This window comes from Vulpes lagopus, chromosome 11, assembly GCF_018345385.1.
Source record: "Vulpes lagopus strain Blue_001 chromosome 11, ASM1834538v1, whole genome shotgun sequence".
Classification (NCBI taxonomy): Eukaryota; Metazoa; Chordata; class Mammalia; order Carnivora; family Canidae; genus Vulpes; species Vulpes lagopus.
This window is the reverse complement of record NC_054834.1, coordinates 14,889,951-14,912,812: the sequence shown is the minus strand read 5'-3', so window position 1 is coordinate 14,912,812 and position 22,862 is coordinate 14,889,951. Positions and strand designations below refer to the sequence as shown.

The 22,862-nt window shown below is 41.1% G+C and overlaps 1 pseudogene; it reads right to left on the bottom strand.

Moving 5' to 3' along the window:
• Nucleotides 1-499: 499 nt before the first annotated feature.
• Nucleotides 500-4,433, bottom strand: LOC121471495 (annotated as a pseudogene).
• Nucleotides 4,434-22,862: the final 18,429 nt, after the last annotated feature.

The window sequence follows — 22,862 nt, the reverse complement described above, 5'->3', positions numbered from 1 at the left end:
TAGGAAAAAATGAGGAACGATTCTTCCTTAGCACCTGCACATGGCCCTACCAATGCCTTGATCTCTGACTTCTAGCCTCCAGACCTGTGAAGGAATACATTTCTGTTTGTTTGTTTGTTTGTTTGTTTGTTTGTTTGTTTTAAGATCTAATCGATGCCCAATGTGGGGCTTGAAGTCACAGCCCTTGAAGTCACGAATGGCAGGCTCCTCTGATGGAGTCAGCCGGGAGCTCCAATATTTCTGTTGCTTTAAGCCAGTTTGTCATAGCAGCAGTTGGGAACTAATAGAGGGTCCCATGTCTGGAGAGGGCTTTTGGGTCTTTGAGAAAAAATCTGAGGGCAGGGCTGGGAAAGACAAAGGTGCTATTTTTCAGTGTTGCCTTTTTTTTTTTTTTTTTTTCAGTTTGGATGCCATTAGTTTATTATAAAAGAGAGACATGAAAATTATTTACATGATGCAAGATTTCACAACTTCACTGGAATGGGCAGATTCACTTCATGCCATTTTAATAGTGATTTCAGTCCACATACTTTCCAAGAATGTCACCATCTCTAAATAAGAAATAATCCTTGTCATCTAGAACTACTTTGGTGCCTCCATATTCTGGGAGAAGAACTTTATTTCCAACTTTCACACTAACTGGTTCAATCTCTCCACCCTTTCCTTTAGAACCCAATCCAACAGCTACTACTGTTGCTTATAACACTTTTCTTTGAGATTTTTCTGGAAGCATAATAATTCCTTTGGTTACTGTTTCAGCTGCACTCCTTTGACTAAAACTCAGGTCAAAGAGGGGAAGAAACTTTCTAACCGCCTGCCCTGCCAGGACTCCGGCCACCACAGCCCCACCTGCTCTGGAGCTGCCACAGCACAAGGAAGCCCATAGTCTGACCCACAGGCCCCGTGAATGGGAAAAGCCAGTGTTGCTTTTCAGCAAGCTCCTAGCACAGCTCCTAATTCTAAGTCACATTCTGAGCAATTATTGTTAATGATCTATTTTCTTTATCCTATTTTTTATCTATATACTCATTAGATTTTTAAAAAAGATTTTATTTATTTATTTGAGAGAAAGCAAGCATGGAGGGGGCAGAGGGAGAAGTAGACTCCCCACTGAGCAAGGAGCCTGAGGTAGGACTCGATGTGGGACTCAATCTCAGGACCCTGGGATCACGATCTGAGCCAAAGAGACACTCAACTTACTTAACCACCCAGGTGCCCCTAGATATTTTCTTTCTTTATCCTACTTCTATTTGTCCATTCTTTTACAGTCAAAGCAAAAATCTATTCTATTTTCTTAACCTACTCTTTATTGTGTATTTTTTTTTAAGTTTTTAATTATTTATTCATGAGAGGCAGAGACACAGGCAGAGGGAGAAGCAGGCTCCCTGCAGGGAACCCCATGCGGCTCCATCCCGGGTCTCTAGGACACAAGCCCTGGGCTGAAGGCAGTTCTAAACCGCTGAGCACCCCCAGGCTGCCCTTTATTATGTATTTCAATATGTTCGTTTGACTCTGCAACTGTGAGGCCTCAGTAAATATTTGTTTTCTTTTTCTTTCTTTTTTTTTTTTTTAAAGATATTATTTATTCATAGAGACAGAGACACAGGCAGAGGGAGAAGCAGGCTCCATACAGGAAGCCTGACATGGGACTCGATCCCGGGTCTCCAGGATCACACCCCAGGCTGCTGCATTAAAACGCTATGCCACCAGGGCTGCCCTTTATTATGTATTTCAATATGTTCATTTGACTCTGCAACTGTGAGGCCTCAGTAAATATTTGTTTTCTAACTAATGTAAAAGATCTTCTAAAGGATACACATCATAGAAAGACTTAAATTTCTGCACCTTAGGGAGAGTCCATAAAACAGAATAAGAAGTCCTCTTTTATGCTAAATATGTGTTGACTTAATTTTTTGTCTGTGTGTTGACTTAATTTAATGTTTCTTATACAGGGCAGCCCAGGTGCCTCAGCAGTTTAGCGCCATCTTCAGCCTAAGGCGGAATCCTGGAGACCCTGGATCGAGTCCCACGTGGGGCTCCCTGCATGGAGCCTGCTTCTGCCTCTGCCTGTGTCTCTGCTTCTCTCTGTGTGTCTCTCATGAATAAATAAATAAAATCTTTTTAAAAAATTGTTTCTTAAAAAATTTTTTTTGTTTCTTGTGCATAAATTTGAGTAGAAGCACTCCACCACTGATAGAGCTTTTACCTATGTTCTTTTTTATGCTTAGGGTCACCAAAGTGTCCAGATGACTTCACTGTTTAGATTATATCATATCAGGCACCTGAGTAGCTCAATCTGTTAAGCATCTGCCTTCAGCTCAGGTCATGATCCCAGGTCTGGGATCCATCTCATGTTAGGCTCCTTGCTCAGCAGGGAGCCTGCTTCTCCCTCTGCCTGCTGCTCTTCCTGCTTGTGCTCTATCGTGTGTACTCTCTCTGTCTCAGTCAAATAAAAAAATTCGTTAAAAAAATTATTTGCTCAAAGCAGGTTGTCAACACTCTATGTTAACTATACTGGAATTAAGGGACGCCTGGGTGGCTCAGCAGTTTAGCGCCTGCCTTTGGCTCAGGGCATGATCCTGGAGACCGGGGATCTGGTCCCACATCAGGATCCCTGCCTGGAGCCTGCTTCTCCCTCTGCCTGTGTCTCTGCCTCTCTCTGTGTGTCTCTCATGAATAAATAAATAAAATCTTTTAAAAAATACTGGAATTAAAATTAAAAAACAAATAGGTTCGTAAGAAAATGTGTCAAACCTCTGGTGATTTTTGTGTGTGTGCTGTTAAGGTTAAGCATTTTCTCAAAAAGAAAAAGTAAATTAATTCAGATGAGTTCCTGTAAGTGGTTGTAAGCTCACAACCCTGAGATCAAGAGTCATGTGCTCCACTGACTGAGCCAGCCACGTGCCCCCTGAGATCTCTTATTAATTAATTTCCTTGAGTTCTTCTTAAATTTATGTGGAATTTTGATGGTTATACTATCTCTACTAGTAATCTCCATAAACGTGCCTGTGTTATAAAGTAGCACTTCTGCTTTTTTATCCTTAAACGAACCCTTTCAATTTACAAGAGTTTTCTCACTGTAATACTGTCATTGAAATAATTATGAGGGGTGCTGGCTAGAGGAGTTTAGAGCATCTGACTCTTGATCTCAGGGTTGAGAATTCAAGCCCCACATTGGGTGTGCAACCTATCTAAAAAAAAGAGAGAAAGAATTATGACATGATGTACTTAAGCAAAAAGAAAAGCAAACGCAAAGAAGAAATAATAGTAAGCTCAGATAAATGAAATATGAATTGTCTTCTATTGAAATAATTATGTATATAAAGAAAATAAAAATGATCTCTTGAATGTTTGACAGACCGTAGAATGGTCTGATTTGAAATAGACGTATTTATAATTCTTAGAGGCATATATATTTTAGAACATATAATACCTATGTACTTGTAGGCATATATAATAAATAAAGCACATATACATAAATAATTCTCTGAGGCATAAAATATTTCAACCAGGAATGAGTTTATCTTATTATTCACATTCATGAAAAAAACCTATAAATTGAGAATATATCAATGAATGACGTTCAAAGAAACTGAGGTACATTAAGATTTTGAAAAGTCTATGTGACCCAAGAGAAATTTGATGGGGCAATGTCAAACCAAGGATGGTTAGGAACGCTCCACGGGAATGGAAAAAGCTTTTATAGAACAAGCAAAAGCAAAGCAAGGAAATGATTTGATTGGCTATAACTTAGAGTAGCCTTATTTGGGAAAAACCACTTGGACCGTCATATTGTGATTACAGTTGTTCTTAAGTTTTGATTTCTTCACTTTGAAGCATTTATAGGACTTGACTCTGGTTTAGGTTTAGTTTCACTTACACAGGCTATCAAGACATTAGAGCCACCACAGTCTAATGGGCTCCATGTTCAATCACTTTAACAATGGTAATATTAGAAAAAAATCTGAAAATCATTGGTTCTTCTTTAACCAAAGAAGTATTTAGCTAATAGTTTGGGGTAAATGCTGTGAACATTTAAAAATTATAATGACTATAAAAAATTGTGGCTACAAAAATATTACATCATAATGGTGGGTCACCCCATGGTGGTTTGGTTTATACTTTCCTTTTTTTTTTTTAAAGATTTTATTCATTTATTTATGAGAGACACACAGAGAGAGAGGCAGACACAGGCAGAGGGAGAAGCAGGCTCCATGCAGGGAGCCTGATCTGGGACTCGATCCAGGGACTCCAGGATCAGGCACTGAGCTGAAGGCAGATGCTTAACCGCTGAGCCACCCAGAGGTCCCAGTTTATACTTTCCTGATGATTAGTGATGTTGAGCATCTTTATGGCAGCATTAGTTACAATAGCCAAGATATGGAAGCAACCTAGATGTCCATTGATAGATGTGGTAAGATTCCTTACCGCATAAGGAAAATGCGGTATTCATGTGATTTCATTCATATGTGGAATTTAAGAAACAAAACAAACAAGCAAAGAAAAAAGGGAGAGAAAGAGAGGGAGACAAACCAAGAATCAGACTCTTAACTATAGAGAACAAATTAATGGTTACCAGGGTGGGGGGTGATGGGTGAAATAGGTGATGGGAATTAAAGAATACACTTATTATGATGAAAAAAAAAGAGGGAAATTTGTGGTGATGGAAATGTTCTAAATCTTGACTGTATCAATGTCAAGATCCTGATTATGATATTTACTGTAAGCACAATGGGTAAAGAGAATGTAATATCTCTGTATTATATCACAGTAACATGTAACTTTACAATTAGTTCAAAATAAAACAAGTTTAATTTATTTTTTAAAATATTTTATTGGGATCCCTGGGTGGCGCAGCTGTTTAGCGCCTGCCTTTGGCCCAGGGCACCATCCTGGAGACCCGGAATCGAATCCCACGTCGGGCTCCCGGTGCATGGAGCCTGCTTCTCCCTCTGCCTGTGTCTCTGCCTCTCTCTCTCTCTGTGTGACTATCATAAATAAATAAAAATTTTTTTAAAAAGGAGAAAAAAAATAAAATATTTTATTTATTTAGGGAACCCCGGGTGGCTCAGCGGTTTGGCGCCTGCCTTTGGCCTAGGGCATAATCCTGGAGACCCGGGATTGAGTCCTGCATTGGGCTCCCTGCATGGAGCCTGCTTCTCCCTCTGCCTGTGTCTCTGCCTCCCTCTCTCTCTCTCTCTCTGTGTCCCTCATGAATAAATAAGTAAAACCTTTAAAATATATATATATATATATATATATTTTTTTTAAATTTATTTATATGAGAGTGAGATCATGAGCAAGGGCAGGGGCAGAAGAAGAAGCATACTCCTCACTGAGCAGGAACCCCAACATCAAGCTTGACCCAGGACCCTGGGACCACATCCTGAGCCAAAGGTAGATGCCCAACTGACTTAGCCACCCAGGCACTCCCAAAAAGTTTAATTTAAAAATAGAGTATCAGGGATGCCTGGGTGGATGAGTCAGTTGAGCATCTGACTTGATTTTGGCCCAGGTCATGATCTCAGGGTCCTGGGATCAAGCCCCCGTCCAGCTGCCTGCTCAGTGGGAAGCCTGCTTGAGGATTCTTCCTCTCTCTCCCTCTGCCCCTCCCCCGCACTCTCTCTCTCAAATAAATAAATCTTTTTTTTTTTTTAAGATTTTATTTATTTATTCATGAGAGACACAGAGAGAGAGGCAGAGACACAGGCAGAGGGAGAAGCAGGCTCCATGTGGGGAGCCTGATGTGGGACTCGATCCCCGGTCTCCAGGATCAGGCCCCGGGCTGAAGACGGCACCAAACCGCTGAGCCACCCGGGCTGCCCCTCAAATAAATAAATCTTAAAAAAAAAAACCTTAAAAAAATTTTAATGCAGAATCAATTTAAAAAGATATATAATTATATTATTAGTCATAAAAAAGAATGAAATCTTGCCATTCTCAACAACATGGATGGACATAGAGGTTAGTTATTATGTTAAGTAAAATAAGTTAGAAAAAGATAAATATCATGTGATTTCAGTTATGTGTGTGATCTAAGAAAACAAAACAAAAATAAACAAAACTTAAACAGACTCATAATACAAAATATAAACTGATGGTTAGCAGAGGAGAAGCAGGTAGAAGGTGGAAGGATGGGTGAAATCCGCAGGGATGAAGAAGTGCAAACTCCCAGAACAAGATAAGTTAGTCATGGGATGAGAAGTACAACATCGGGAATCCAGTCAATAATATTGTAACATTGTTTGGTGACCGATGGTGACTATGCTTATCACAGTGAGCATTTCACAATGTACATAAATATCAAATCACTGTGTTGTACACTTGAAACTCATAGAATATTGTATGTCAGCTATACCTCCATTAAAAAGAAAAGGGTAGGGATGCCCAGGTAGCTCAGTGGTTGAGCATCTGCCTTCGGCCCAGGGCGTAATCCTAGGATCTGGGATCGAGTCCCACATTGGGCTCCCCACAGGGAGCCTGCTTCTCCCTCTGCCTGTGTCTCTGCCTCCGTGTGTGTGTCTCTCAAGAATAAATAAATAAATCTTAAAAAAAAAAAAAAGAAAAGAAAAAAGAAAAGGATAGAGAGAGAGAGAAAGGTGGACGACTCTTTGATTTTTGGCAAGCTGTGATGGAATAGGACCATTTCTACACTGAGTTCTGGACTAAGAAGCTGCCTGAAGACCAGCATTACTCAGATGAGGGAGTACATGAGGAATTTTAGAGAACATGGCACGAGGGTGCTTTGACAATAATGGTGGTTAGGGAGGAAGGGATACAAATCGGTTTATTACACTTTTAGTTCTAATTGTTTAAAAATACTGTCCAAGTACAAATAAGGCAAAGAGAAGGTAGCATACCTTTTTTGTGTCACATTAAAGCATTAACATGCCCACCAAAGCATTGTTTAATTATCTAGGACCTCGAAGTCAGCAAACTTTTCCTTAAAAAGGAGTCAGATAGTCAATATTCAGGTTTTCTTTTTTTTACAATCCTTGAAAAATGTAAAAACCAGTCTTAACTCAGGGGCTACACCCAAACTGGCCAGTGCCTTAATTCGGCCTGCTGAGAGTTTGCTGATTCCAGAAATATGTTTCTTTCACTCTTCACCATTTTTGTTTCTCTCACTATTCACAACTGATTAAAAGTCTAAGATTTTATGAATTTACATATTAATTTGTTGATTTTTCTCTAGTAAAGAAAAATTAATCTGTCTGGTAGAAATACAACTCTAAAGGTTATGGGAAAAAAAGAGTTTATGGTTTTATTGTCATATGATATTAACCAGTTTTGTATCTAACAGAGCAGTCCTTTTTTAAAAAATTAAACTTTAGGGGTGCCTGGGTGGCTCAGTCGGTTGAGCATCTGACCCTTGATTTTGGTTCAGGTCATGATTTTAGAATCAAGGGATTAAGCCCTGTGTGGGGCTCCCCACTCAGCAGAGGGGTCGGGCATAAGATTCTTTCTCTCCCTCTCCCTCTGCACTCTCTTTCTCTCAAATCTATCTATCTATCTATCCTTAAAAAATTAACCTTTAAACTTTGAGATTATTGTAGATTTACATTCAGTGTGTGTGTGTGTGTTTTTAACTTATTCATGAGAGACACAGAGAGAGGCAGAGACAATTAACATTCCGTCTTAAGAAATAATGTAAAAAAAAAAAAAAAGAAAGAATGTGGAGAGAGGCACCTGGGTGGCTCAGTGGTTGAGCGTCTGCCTTTGGCTCAGGTCATGATCCCGGAGTCCTGGGATCGACTCCCACATCGGGCTCCCCACAGGGATCCTGCTTCTCCCTCTGCCTGTGTCTCTTCCTTTCTCTGTGTCTCTCATGAATAAATAAATAAAATCTAAAAAGAAAAAAAAAAAGAAAAAAGAAATAATACAGAGAGATACTATGCACCCTCTACCCAGTTTCTCAAGGGTAATGTCTTGTAGGAATATACTACAGGATCACAGCCAGGGTAGTGACTGCCAGTCAAGACATAGCGTTTCCATCACCGTAAGGATCCCTCATGCAGCATTTTATAGCTTCATTTCTCTCAAGATCTCTCCTCCTTAATCCCTGGCAACCATTATTCTGTTCTCCATTTCTGTAAATCTGCCATTTCAAGATTCTTGAAAAGAATCACAGGGTATATAATCTTTTGGGATTGGCTTTTTTCACACGGCACAATTCTCTGGCAATTCATCCAGGTAAGAAGTGAACAACCTTATTTATTTATTTATTTATTTTTGGATAAACAATTTTACTTAATTAAAATTTCCTTTTTGAAAGGCCTATCAATGCCTGGTTCCTCAAATATCCTTTGAACTAGCCTTATCGTTCTCTTATTGTTCCTTCGCCAGTGAGTTGACAAAAACCTTTCCCCTGGGTTGTGCTCTCTTTGTAGGAATCCTATATATGCCATAAATAAAGATATACATTGTTGAGGTATAGTTAATGGGCAAGGTTACGTTAGTGTCAGGTGTACAACATAGTGATTGGACAAGTAATACATTGTGCTATGCTGTAGCTGCCGTTTGTCAACACACAACACTTACACTACCACTCAGGATAGTCCCTCTGCTGTAACTTTCATCCCCATAATTTATTCATTCTATAACTGGAAGCCTGTATTTCCCACTCCCCTGTACCCATTTTGCCCAATCCCACACACACTCCCCTCTGGCAACCACCAGTTTGTTCTCTGTATTTATGGGTCTGTTTCTGTGTGAGTCACATTTTTAACTTTTTGAAAATAATACTTTGATATAATTACTTATCCTATGCTTGCTCCCTAGAGATAGTTCCCAGTTGGCTCAGTTGTGTGGTTTTTTTTTTTTTTGTTTTGTTTTTTTTTTTAGAAAACTTGTATCTAGTCAGAAAAGATCAGATCACCTTTTCTTTCCTTCAGCCAGAATAAAAATGTAATTTGCTTTGTTTGAGTTTCAAAGTAGTGATAAGAAATATATTCTCTCTCCAGTGACAGGTTATTTCTGTGAGATTTCAGGGTAAGTTAAGAAGAAAGAAATTTTAAAATAGCATTTTTATCCTCTGCCACTGTCTCACTTTTCATTTTTTAAGCAATGATTCCAACAGTCTGTCAGTAGAGAGATTTATGATTAATTGGTCAAAAAAAACCCCCATATATCTTTCAGACTTCAGTTTTTTGCTTCTAGTGAGAAGTGATAGTTTATGATAGAAATCATCACTTAATAGAAAAGGAATGTTTTCTCAGGTGAGATTAGAAGCCACTTAATCCACTCCACTGTTTTGGAGCATGGCTAAAATAATTGTTTCTTAAAAAACCAAACAACAGCAACAACAAAAATTTATTATGGGAAGTCTCAAAATATGCATAAGTAGAAAAAATGGTACAATAAGCCTCTATGTAATCATCATTTAAGTTATATATATATAATTTTATTTTGAGAGAGAGAGCTCAAGCAGGAGGGAGGAACAGAGAGAGAGGGAGAGAGAATCCTAAGGAAGCTGAATAAATTCAATATTAATATTTGGCCAACTTTGTTTCATACATACCTATTATTTCTTCCAACTCAGTAAATCCCAGACAGCATATAATTTCATCCATAAATACTTCAGTATGTATCTATAAGAAATAAAACACTTTTAACATAACAACCCCCATTATCACACTGAAAAATAGGAACACTTAGTATTCAAATGTTCTCTAATGTCTCAAGTATCTTTTTTTTAGGGGGGAGGGGCAGAGGGAGAGGAGAGAGAGAATCCTAAGCAGGCTTCACACCCAATGTGGAGCTTGACACCAGGGTCAATCTCACAACCCTAAAAACTGAAAGTTGGACACTTGACCATCTGAGCCGCCCAGGTGCCCCTCTCAAATATCTTTTTACAAATGATTCGAAACAGGATCTAAAGATTTGTTGTGTATATTTGATTGTTTTTTTTTTTTGTTTTCTTTTTAAAAAATACCATTTATTTTCAAACAGCTTTATTAAGGTAAAACTGACATACAAGTACATATTCAAGTGTACAATTTGATAATTTTTGACATATTATTGACCCGAGGAATTATCACCACAATCAGGATGATGAACAGAGCCATCATCCCAAGTTTCCTCACACCCCCTTGGTAATCTCTCCCTCTCAATGTGCCCGCACACTCCCATCCCTAAGCAACCACTGATCTAAGTTCCATAGTTTGTATTTTCTAAAATAGGTTGTGGGATCCAGCTCTGCGCCAGGCTCTCTACTCAGTGCAGTCTGCTTGAGATTTCCTCTCCCTCTCCCTCTGCTGCCTCTCCCCACTCTCTTAAATAAATAAACCTATCTCTAAAAGACTGGAATCATATAATATGTGTTCTTTTTATGTCTGGTTTCATTCCCTCAGCTTGATCATTTTGAGACTCAAATTGGTTGCAGGTATCAAAAGTTTATTCCTTTTTGTTACTGAGTAGAATTGTACTGCATGGACATAACACAATTATTTTTTTCTAAAGATTTTTTAAAGATTTTATTTATTTATGCATGAGAAATACAGAGAGAGAGGCAGAGACATAGGCAGAGGGAGAAGCAGGCTCCTCGCAGGGAGCCCGATGTGGGACTTGATCCTGGACCCTGGGATCCAAGGATCCCTGAGCCAAAGGCAGATGCTCAACTGCTGAGCCACCCAGGTGTCCCTCTAAAGATTTTTTATTTATTTGAGATAGAGGGAGAGGGAGAAGCAGACTCTCCACTGAGCAGAGAGCCTGACATGGGCCTCCCAGGACCCTGAGATCATGGCCTGAGCCAAAGGCAGACACCCAACCAACTGAGCCACCCAGATGCCCTGGATGAATCACAATTTGTACATCCATTCACTTGTAGATGGATACTTGGGTTGTTTCCATTTTTTAGCTATTACAAATAAAGCTGCTATGAACATTTGTGTAAAATATTTTGATGTACATGTGCTTTCATTTCTCTTTGGTAAATACATAGGAATAGGATCAGTGGATCATAAGGTAGGTTATGTTTAAGGAGCTACATAATTGTTTTCCAAAGTCTCTCCAGGAGGAGTATGACAGCTTTGATAGTCTGCATTCTCAGCAACATGTGGTATGGTCAGTCTTTCAACATTAAATGTTCCAATTTTATTATTATTTTTTAAATATTCCAATTTTAAACACTCTAACAGGTGTATTCCCTGTTTTCCAACTACATTTCTATTTAAGGCCAGATAGCCTTTGTAGTCTTTAACCAAACAACATGTTGCAACAGACTGAATGGAAAAGCAAATATGAGAATCTATCTTCTATCAGACCAGACATCAAAGAGACTCGCCAAATTGTAAAACAACGTCATCCTTCTCGATGACATTTTTTTTTTGTCTTGGAAAATAGAGTTGTTTCTACAAGAATATAATATAAATGGGCTTACTATTTTTTTTTAAGATTTTATTTATTGAGAGAGAGAGAAAGAGAAAGAGAGAGAGAGAGAGAGATAGCAACCAAGATATCACAAGTGGAAGGCAGGGGGAGAAGCAGGCTCCCCAGAGGGAGCCCGATGTGGGGCTAGATCCCAGGACTCTGGGATCATGACCTGAGCTGGAGGTAGATGCTTAACCTGAGTGGAGCCACCCAGGCACCCCACTACTCTTTTTTAAGTTAAGATAAAATTTACATAAAACAAAATTCGCTATTTTAATAATTTCAAATGCACAATTCAGTGGATTTTATTATATTCACTTCATTGTGCAACTATGATAACTATTTAATGTCAGAACATTTCTATCAGCCCAAAGAGAAACCCCATAACTTCCAATTCTCCCTTCGCCATCCACTGGCAACTGCTAATGTACCTTTTTTCCCTGCAGATTTGTCCATTGGGACATACATAAATGGAATCACACAACATGGGGCCTTTTGGGTCTGGGTTTTTTTCTACGTACCATTATGTTTTTGAGGTTCATCCATGTTGCAGCATGTACTTCATTCCTTTTAATGGGTGAATCACATTTTGTTTATCCATTCATCAATTGATAATTTTCGGTTATTATTAGTAGTGCTTCCATTAACATTCACGTACAAGTTTTTTTTTTTTTTTTTAAGATTTTATTTATTCACGAGAGACACAGAGAGAGAGAGAGAGGCACAGACACAGGCAGAGGGAGAAGCAGGCTCCATGCAGGAAGCCCAACGCAGGACTCGATCCCAGGACCCCGGGATCATGCCCTGAGCCAAAGGCAAATGTTCAACCACTGAGCCACCCAGGCGTCCCTGGTTTTTTGGGGATTTTTTTTAGATTTTATTTATTTATTTCAGAGAAAGAGAGAGAGTAGAAGCAGGGTGGGGGACAGGGACAAAGGGAAAAACAGACTCCCTGCTGAGCAGGGGATGTGGGGCCCAATCCCAGGACCCTGGGATCATGACCTGAGCAGATGCTTAACCAACTGAGCCACGCAGGTTATTGTAAGTAGTGTTTCCATTAACATTCGTGTACAAGTTTCGTGCAGACCTATGCTTTCATTTCCCTTGGGTGTGTAGCTAGGAGTGGAACTGCTGGGTCCTATGGTAACTCTGTTTAACTGTGAGAAACTGCCAAATTATTTCCCACACAGCTGCATCATTTTACATCCCCCTCCCCCCAGCAATGTATGAGGGTTCCAATTTTTTCACCTCTGTGCCAACACTTGTAATTATTATTATTTTTAATTCATTTTTTAAAAAGATTAGCTTCTGGGCAGCCCGGGTGGCTCAGCGGTTTAGTGCCGCCTTCAGCCCAGGGCGTGATCCTGGAGACCTGGGATCGAGACCCATGTTGGGCTCCCTGCATGGAGCCTGCTTCTCCCTCTGCCTGTGCCTCTGCCTCTCTCTCTCTGTGTCTCTCATGAGTAAATAAATAAAATCTTGAAAAAAAATTGCATTCATTTAATTGAGAGAGAGAGAGAGCAAGCAGGGGGAGGGAGAGGGTTAAGCAGACTCTGCAGTGGGTACAGAGTGCGATGTGGGTGGGTCCTGATCTCATGACCCCAAAATTATAACCTGAGCCGAAATCAAGAGTCAAACACTCAACTGAGTGAGCCACCAACACACCCCAATTCATTTTTTAAATCACAGCCTTCTTAGTGAGTGTAAAGTGGTATCACATTGTGGTTTTGTTCTGCACTTCCTGATGGCTGCTGATGTAGAGCATCCTTTCATGTGCATATTGGCTATTTATACTTTTTTGGACAAACATCTACTTAAATCTTATGCCCATTTTAAAAAAAAGTTTTGTTTTTAAGTAACCTCTATACCCGACATGAGGCTCAAACTCACAACCCCAAGATCAAGAGTCACAATCTCCACCGACTGAGCCAGCCAGGTGCCCCAATCTTTTACTCATTTTTAAATTGGCTTGTTTTTTGTTGTTGGGTTGTAAGAGTTCTTTATAAGTTCTAGGTACTAGCCCCTTATCAGATACATGATTTATAAATATTTTTTCCCATTCTGCAAGTTCTCCTTTCACTTTCTTGAGAGTGTCCTATGATGCACAGAAGTTTTAAAATTTGGGGGCAGGACACCTGGGTGGCTCAGTGGTTGAGCACTGCCTTTGGCTCAGGGCATGATCCTGGGGTCCTGGGATAGAGTCCCACATCGGGGTCTCTGTGAGGAGCCTGCTTCTCCCTCTGTCTGTGTCTCTGCCTCTCTATCTCTCATGAATAAATAATCTCTTAAAAATAAATAAAAAATAAAAATAAAATTTGGCAGCCCCGGTGGGAGCTCAGTTTGTTGGGCATCTGACTCTTGATTTCTGCTCAGGTCATGATCTCAGGGTCCTGGGATCAAGCCCCATCAGGTTCCATGTTCAGAGGGGAGTCTGCTCGAAGATTGTCTCTCTTCCTCTCCCTCTGCCCCTTCCCCTCCACTCATGTGCACATGCACACACTCACTCTCTAAAATACATTAATATTTTTAAATTTTTTAAAATTTTGGTGTTCATCCATTTCATTAACTTTTTCTTTCATTCTTGTGCTTTCAGTATTATATCTAAGAAACTGTTGTCTAATCCAAGGTAATAAAGATCTACACCTATGCTTTCTTCTAAGAATGTTCTGGCTGGGGGATCCCTGGGTGGCTCAGTGGTTTAGCGCTTGCCTTTGGCCCAGGGCACGACCTTGGAGTCCCTGGATCAAGTCCCGAGATCGAGTCCCGGGTTGGGGTCCCGGCATGGAGCCTGCTTCTCCCTCCTCCTGTGTCTCTGCCTCTCTCTCTCTCTCTCTCTCTATGTCTATCATAAATAAATAGATAAATCTTTAAAAAAAATGTTCTGGCTATAACTCTTACATTTATATCTTTAATCCATTTTGAGTTAATTTCTGTACATGGTGTCATGCAGGAATCCAAATTCATACTTCTGCATGTGAATAGTACATAAAAAATATATTCTAGGGGTGCCTGGTTGGCTCAGTCAGTTAAGTATCTACTCGATCTCAGCTCAGGTCTTGATTTCAGGGTCATGAGTTCAAGTCCTGCATTGGGCTCAATGATGGGCATGGAACCTACTTTTAAAAAATTTATTCTAGGGATGCCTGGGTGGCTTAGCAGTTGAGCATCTGCCTTTGGCTCAGGTCATGCTCCCAGGGTCCTGGGGTCGAGTCCCACATCGGGCTCCCTGCATGGAGCCTGCTTCTCCCTCTGCCTGTGTCTCTGCCTCTCTCTCTGTGTCTCTCATGAATAAATAAATAAAGTCTTTAAAAAAATAAAATTAAAAAATTATTCTAACACTTTGTTAAAGATGATAAGAAAAGCTCTTCAGGAGACAACTGCAGTGGGATTTTGCAATAGGAGAGAGAGACTGGGTTCAACTCCAAATAAATAAGGAAGAGTAGGGAGTGAAAACCATGGAGCAGGATGTAGGGGGTATCAGTGGGTAGGAAATGACTAAAGGGTGAGGGGTGACTCTGCCTAAAGTGACTTGACGGGATTCTTGCAGGGGCCAGGCTGCCTTGATCATGTATCACTGGGCGGGAGGGGGGGGGGGGTGGGGGGTGGGGTGGCGGAAGGGGAATTTGAATATACATTGAGCGTGGGGGTTCTTTCTAATCTGAATTAAAAGATTCTTGCTAACCTGGTCGATGCAGGCCCAAGGATGAACACAGAAGGTCAAAGCCTAGAGGAATTAAGAGGGGCCTGGCCAGAGTGAAGTCAAGGGGAGTCTTCGCCAATATTCAGTTGTCTCAACATCATTTGATGGAAGATTCTTCTTTCCTTATTAAATGAGCTTGAACCTTGCCAAAAAGCAACTGGCCATAGATGTTTGGTACGGACTTATTTCTGGACTCTCAATTCTATTTCATTGATCCATATGTCCATCTTTACTCCGGTACCACACTGTTCATGTGGTATTTTGCATTAACCTTGTAGATGGTTTTGAAATCTGAAGTGGGAGTCCTTCCTCTTTTCTTTTTCAAAAGATTGGCCATTTGGAGTCTCTTGCATTTCTTTTTTTTTTTTTTTTTTTATTTATTTATTTATTCATGAAAGACAGAGAGAGAGAGAGAGAGAGAGAGAGAGAGAGAGAGAGAAAGGCAGAGACATAGGCAGAGGGAGAAGCAGGCTCCATGGAGGGAGCCCGACGCGGGACTTGATCCTGGGTCTCCAGGACCAGGCCCTGGGCCAAAGGCAGGCGCTAAATCACTGAACCACCTGGGCTGCCCAAGTCTCGCATTTCTTTATGAATTTTAGGTACACTATGTCTATTTTACAAAACAATCATTTGGAATTTTCATAGTAATTACACTGAATCTTTAGATTTCATTGGAGATTATTGTACTCACATTCAATAGGACATTTGAAAGTTGTATGGGGTTAGGGTGCCTGGCTTAGTCTGTAGAGCGTGTGGCATTTGATCTCGGGGTCATGAGCTCAAGCCCACATTCGGCATAGAGATTAACAACAACAAAAAGTTGTGTGGGTGAGTGACAAGACTTCATTAAACAGGAATGTCCCATTACTGAAAAAGTCTTTGGACCTTTGGTTTCCATGCATTAAAATGCCAGTAATGCTGCCCATCATTGTGGCAGTCAACAAGGCCCTCACACATTTTCTAAATGCTGAGCTGCCCGAATGGCCCCTTTCAGGTACAGGGGAAAGGGCACTGCACTAGGAGTCAGAGATGAGGGGGGGGCTCACTCTGGCTCACATCAGTTTGCTCCTCTAGGTCCCATTTTCTTCATCTGAAAAATGGTCTGCATGATCTTGAAGACCTGTTGATGGCATCCTTCTCACTGCTAGTTGAAAAAGCATAGTTGCCAACAGCTGGATAGCCACATCCCCCTCTGCTGGCCCATTCGCATGTCATAAATGCCAAGAAAAGATTTTAATCTTTTCAGTGTAGAAGTTCTCATTTTTCAAACATCTTAAGCTTATTTATGGAAGTAATGTCTACACCCAACGTGGGGGTTGAACTCATGACCAGGAGATCAAGAGCTGCACGCTCTATAGGCTGAGCCAGCCAGGCACCCCAATCATCTTCTGGAATTTATAAACCATACGCAAAATGCTGACTAATTTAAAAAAGTAAATTAGTGTTTCAAATCTTGGTTACCACCTTCATTTTGCAGTCCTTTATCAATAGGTCACAACAAAGTATCCATTTTTCCAACATCTAAATCACATTTAGGAAAGCAGGTCAGGGGGAGCCCCGGTGGCCCAGCGGTTTAGCCCCGCCTTCAGCCCAGGATGTGATCCTGGAGACCCAGGATCGAGTCCCACGTCGGACTCCCTGCATGGAGCCTGCTTCTCCCTCTGCCTGTGTCTCTGCCTCTCTCTCTCTCTCTGTGTCTGTCATGAATAAATAAATAAAATTAAAAAAAAAAAAAAAAGCAGGTCAGATTTCAAATGAAACTGACACCTTGAGTAGGTGGAGGACTTCCGGCTGGAATGATCTGGCTCATTCTCTCAGCTGTCTCCAGTGGATCATTATCTCCAAAGAGAGAATTTTCCGTTCGAGTTAGCAGAATTTTTGAGAAATATGCAAGAAAGCATTAATTTCAGAATGGCAAAGCCATGAAAAATCTGTCACATATATCTTAAATAATTTAAAATACTAACAATTACCCAAGCTACAAACTCCTTATGATGACTTTCCCTCCTTCTCAAATTCATCTCATGGTTACACTCATTATTGTTTATATTTCTGTAAGTTACTCTAAATGCATTTGGAAACAAACGGGTGCTATGTTATTTTAAAGCTTTTTTTTTTTTTTTAATATAGCTCTGCAGGCAAAGTAAAAAGAAAGAAAAGAAAGAAAGAACTAGAATAGAAGGGTAGGAAATGAAAAATGAAAGTCACCCCTTCCTCATTCCCAGGTCCACATACACATACAGAAAATCACTGTTCTTCGTTTCTGGTTTTCATTATCTAGTTCAATATCCTTAGAACATGAAATAAAATCCTTCTCTATTTGTATCCTGACTTTACAGTGTATTTTCTTCTTCCAGGTATATAAGTAATTTATTACACTGACTCTTCTCATTTACTCCCAACAGTTTTGGTTGGCTTTTTTTTTTTTTTTAAGATTTTATTTATTCATTCATGAGAGACACACAGGGAGAGGCAGACACACAGGGAGAGGGAGAAGCAGGCTCCAAGCAGGGAGCCCGACGTGGGACTCGATCCTGGGTCTCCAGGGTCACGACCTGGGCCAAAGGCAGGCACTAAACCACTGAGCAACCCAGGAGTCCCCCAGTTGGCTTTTACTTCTACACCTACTGGCTATCTTTTCATCTTTAGATATTATATGAAGTCATATACTTTTTATTTATTTGAGAGAAAGAGAAAGAGAGAAAGCACAGACGGAGTTTGGAGAAGAGGCAGAGGGAGAAGCAGGCTCCCCCCGTTGAGCAGGAAGCCTGATTTGGGGCTGGATCCGAGGACCTGGAGATTGTGACCTGAGCCCAAGGCAGACGCTCAACCATCTGAGCCACCCTGGAGGCCCTGAAGTCATCTACTTCTTGAGTAATAAATGTCACATTGTGTCTACTGATTTCCCTCTATGAAAATGAGTGAATTAATGTATTAATTATTTTAATCACCACCCAATTTTTCTTGAAGTATTATCTTGCTTTATCAAGACAAATATTTATACATTGTTTATCCTCTTAAATATAAAGTTGAATTTCCTCTTGGCTACAGGAAGCCATGTGTTTTTTGCCTCGGAGGCTTTGTATTTGCTCTTCATGGATCACTTGATTCAGAGCTTGGCCACCTCCCCAGAGGTGTGTCTTCCCATTTGAAAGAGAGTAAACCCATGCAGGGAGTTTTGTTGTGTTCACTGAATGTTCCCGGTGCCAGGAAAAGTTCTTGGCTAATAGGGGCTCAATAAACATTTATTTATTTACTTAAAGACTTTATTTTTTTATTTGAGGGAGAGCATGAGCAGAGGGCAGAGGGAGAAGCAGGCTCCCCGCTAAGCAGGGAGCCAGCCGTGAGGCTCGATCCCGGGACTGGGAGATCGTGACCCAAGCTGAAGGAAGACGCTTAACTGAATGAGCCACCCACGTGCCCTCAATAAACATTTATTGAAAGAATAAATCCTAAAGGAACACCAGAGAAGTAGTGTCATAAAAGCTGTGAATGTGCAAATATTATTACAGAACCAAGTAGCGTATTGGGACCAATAAAAAAAGGGAAGATGTAACTCTCTGTCATTAACATTTTGGCAAAGAAGAATCTTCCACATATTTCCTCTTTTATTTCTAATATGAACTGTGTTGTACTTTAGTTTCTAACTGCTACTCCCACATCAACTTCCTTTTTTGAATTATTATCATTACTATTTCTTAGCGATCTCTACACCCAACTTGGGGCTTAAACTCATGACCCCAAGATCAAGAGTCACATGCCCTACTGACTGAGCCAGCCAGGTGCTCCTTTTGGATTTAAAAATTTTTTTGGAGAATTTCTTCAAAAAATTTCCCATGCAGGGAATATCTTTATGTCTGTAGGTATCTTCATTTTACCTTCACATTTGATTGATGCCTTGACTAAATATAGAATTCTAGGTTCTAACACTTCTCTCTTCGAACTCTGGAGACATTGCTGCAATATCCTCCAGCATTTGGTGATGAGAAATCTGAAATCAGCCTGATTTGGACACCCTGCAAGTGGACATGGCTTTTCACCCTCCTCTTGGGAAGATTTTTGGTTCTGAAATCTCATGAGAGTGAGTGGGCCTTTCCAATTAGTCCTGCTTGACACTTAGTGAGTGGCATTTTTTCTTGAGTTAGAGGAAACGTTCCAGGATTTATTTCTCTACTCTATAGTCTTTGTTCTCCTTCTTTACACAGACATAGTCTCCATCAGCTGTCTGTCTGATTTCTTTTCTGAGAGGCTTTCTCTACTTTGTCCTCCCAATTACCCGGCCTTCCACTTGTCCATTTTATCATTCTTCCAACCCATTACATTACTTTGACTCTTCCCGTTGTCCAATCAATCCCCTTTCCTTGCAGACTGTTTGTTTGATTGATGCACTACCCTCTGAGTATACTAATTGGGCCAATTTGAAATTCTCTTCTGTTTCTAGAGTTATTTATGTGTCCTGTGGGGTCCATGATTCTATGTGTTCATTCTTATCCTTCCCTTCCATGCTGCTGCCACCTTTCTTCCTGTCTAGTGGGCTCTTTCATTCAGATGTAGGAGGGAAGGCCCCCGGGGGTGAGCCTAGGCCACCGTGGGCAGGTCTCTTAAGTAGCAATGTTCTGGGGCTCCAGGGGACCTCTTCCTGTGGGGAGAGCAAGCTATTTCTGTGTAAACAGAGCCCACCTTCCAGCGTGCCTCGCTAAAAGAAGTGTCGGTGAGGAGCCAGCAGGCAGGCTGGGGAACCCCACAATCACCAAATTAGAAAGGGTTGTCCTTTAGGTGGAACAGGTTAAGCGTGTTTTTCTCCTAGGCAGTGCTCCCTTCCCCTCCTCCCCACTCCCACCCACGGTGGTGTTCTGAACTCAGGTGCTGCTCTCCTTGGGCCACCTGCCCACTTTCTTCAGGCAACTGTTTGCTAGCTTTATCCAAAGGGTAAGAGCACTTGGAACGGAGCCTAGAGCTTCACAAAGTGCCCAGCAAATATTTGTTGAACAAATAAATGATGGAAAACGAGAGAGGAGGTAACCAACTGTCCTTGTAATTCCAAGCATGCTTCTCTTTTTAAAGATTTTATTTTTTTATGAGAGACACAGAAAGACAGAGAGAGGCAGAGACACAGGTAGAGGAGAAGCAGGCTCCACGCAGGGAACCCGACATGGGACTCGATCCCGGGACTCTGGGATCACGCCCTGAGCTGAAGGCAGGCACTAAATCGCTGCGCCACCCGGGCAACCCAAATTAATGCATTTAAAAAATTTATTTATTTATTTATTCATGAGAGACACACTCAGAGAGAGAGAGAGAGAGGCAGAGACACAGGCAGAGGGAGAAGCAGGCTCCATGCAGGGAGCCCTGACGTGGGACTCAACCCCAGGTCTCCAGGATCATGCCCTGGGCCCAAGGCAGCACTAAACCACTGAGCCACCTGGGCTGCCCAAATTAATGCATTTTTTAAAAGAAGTTTTATTTAAGTAATCTCTACACCCCACATGAGGCTAGAACCTTACAACCCTGATATCAAGAGTCGTGAACTCCTCTGACTGAGCAAGCCAGGTGCCCCTTAATACATTTTTATTGGATAAAATCAGTGATTATGAATAATAGATGAAATTTCAAAAAATGTAGTTTTGTCTGTTGAATATAAACCTTATTTGAAATAAATTTGGCTTTTAAAGAAAAAAGAAGTATAGAGCATTGCATGGAAAAAAGTTGCAGTGTAGTATACAAATATTATATCCAGATTAAAAATGTGTGTGTGTGTGTGTGTGTATGCATATCTTTGTGTGCATAGAGATATGGAAATATACACAGAAATAACAGCAAACTATTAACAAGTCATGTTAAGAGGTTTAGGATTAATACAATGGTGACTGAGAAGCACTAGAATCATGACATTTCTTCTAAGAGGGACTATTTTTTATTTTTATTTATTTGAGGGGGTGGGGAGGCACAAGCCGACTCCACACTGAGCACAGAGTCCAGCACAGGGCTTGATCCCACCACCTGAGCCAAAATTAAGAGTCGGAGGTGAAACCCACTGAGCCATTCAGGTGCCCCAACAGGGACTGTTTATAATTATGTATATGTTTTAATATAATTAAACCAATGTTATTATAATTTATAAATAGAAAATATTTAATATAATTATGATCATGAAAAAATACATACTGGGGAACTTCCAGTTTCAGTTTTTGTGTGTGTGTGTGTATGTGTGTTTAAGATTTTAAAAATCGGGGACACCTGGGTGGCTCAGCGGTTAAGTGTCTGCCTTCAGCCCAGAGAGTGATCCCGAGGTCCTGGGATCAAGTCCCGCATTAGGCTCCCTTCAGGGAGCCTGCTTCTCCCTCTGCCTGTGTCTCTGCCTCTCTCTGTGTGTCTCTCATGAATAAATAAATAAAATATAAAAAAAAAAATTTTTTTTTAAATTTATTCATGAGAGACAGAGAGAGAGACAGAGACACGGGCAGAGGGAGAAGCAGGACCCCAGGATCACAACCTAAGCCAAAGGCAGATGCTCAACCACTGAGCCACCCAGGTGCCCCAGTTTCAGTTCCAATATATAAAGAGTCTGGAAGTTGTCATTCATGTCCTTATAAGAAAAAAAACCTGAACAAACTGAAAATGAAGGACTTGAATGGGTTTTCTTGGAGCTACTAGAGAATTCAGGCTGTGGCACAAACTGAGCTCAGAATCTGGAGAAGAGCACACAGAATCACAGATGAGATCAGCTTACCTGGGACAGAAGCCACCAGAGCCATAACCTGGGAGGAAGACCAACACTGTACCTGACCCATTGCTAGGGGCTGGGTGTGGGCTACAGCGGGGCAGGAAACTCCTGAGGCTGTGCTCTGAGCCAGCCTCCACATTCTAGTAGATTTTACTTCTAGAAACCCCACTGGGTTCTCATTATGAAGAACCAAGAAGTAACACTTGTGTTTCCAGCAGGGGGAGGGGAAAAGTAATTTTGAATATGAATAATTTTGAATTATGCACGAGAGTTCTCCTGTTATTTATATTTCTCTGACTCTGGGGGGACGGGGGGGGGGGGGGGGGGACAAATTACCCAAAGCCAGGCCCCTTTAGCCTTCCTGTCACATCTAAGGGGAAAAATACAGAGACACTTGTGAAAGTCATAGCCTAGGGACACAGACCTAAAAGACTGAGGTTTAGTATAGGATTACAGAAAATCTCACTCCTTTACCATGTCAACAGGGCTACAGAATAGCAACAGTGGATTACAGTCGAAAGAGCTGCAAAGGTGCAGATTCTATTTAAGGAGTTTTCAGGGAATCTCAAGGACAACAGGGGAGACAAAAACAAGGACATGAGAGGCAGGGAAAGCCTCTGACACCTACAGCTCCAGCAAACAGGAAAGTAGTCCAGCTGCTAGCCAGATCAACACCAACCCACACACTGAACACATACTTCTCTCCTATTACCCGATACATGAAGTCTGGCCCTCAACAAAAATTTGTAAGTCATATTAAGTTTCAAGGCAAAAAAACCCCCAGAGTCTGAAGAGGCAAACCAAGCATCAGAACCAGATTCAAACATAGTACAGATTTTTGAGTTTCAAAGAATGAGGGACACTTGGGAGGCATAGCGGTTGGGCGTCTGCCTTTGGCCCAGGGTGTGATCCTGGGGTCCCGGGATTGAGTCCCACATCGGGCTCCCTGCATGGAGCCTGCTTCTCCCTCTGCCTGTCTCTGCCTCTCTCTGTGTCTGTCTCTCATGAGTAAATAAATAAAATCTTAAAAAAACAACAACAACAAAAAACGGGCAGCCTGGGTGGCTC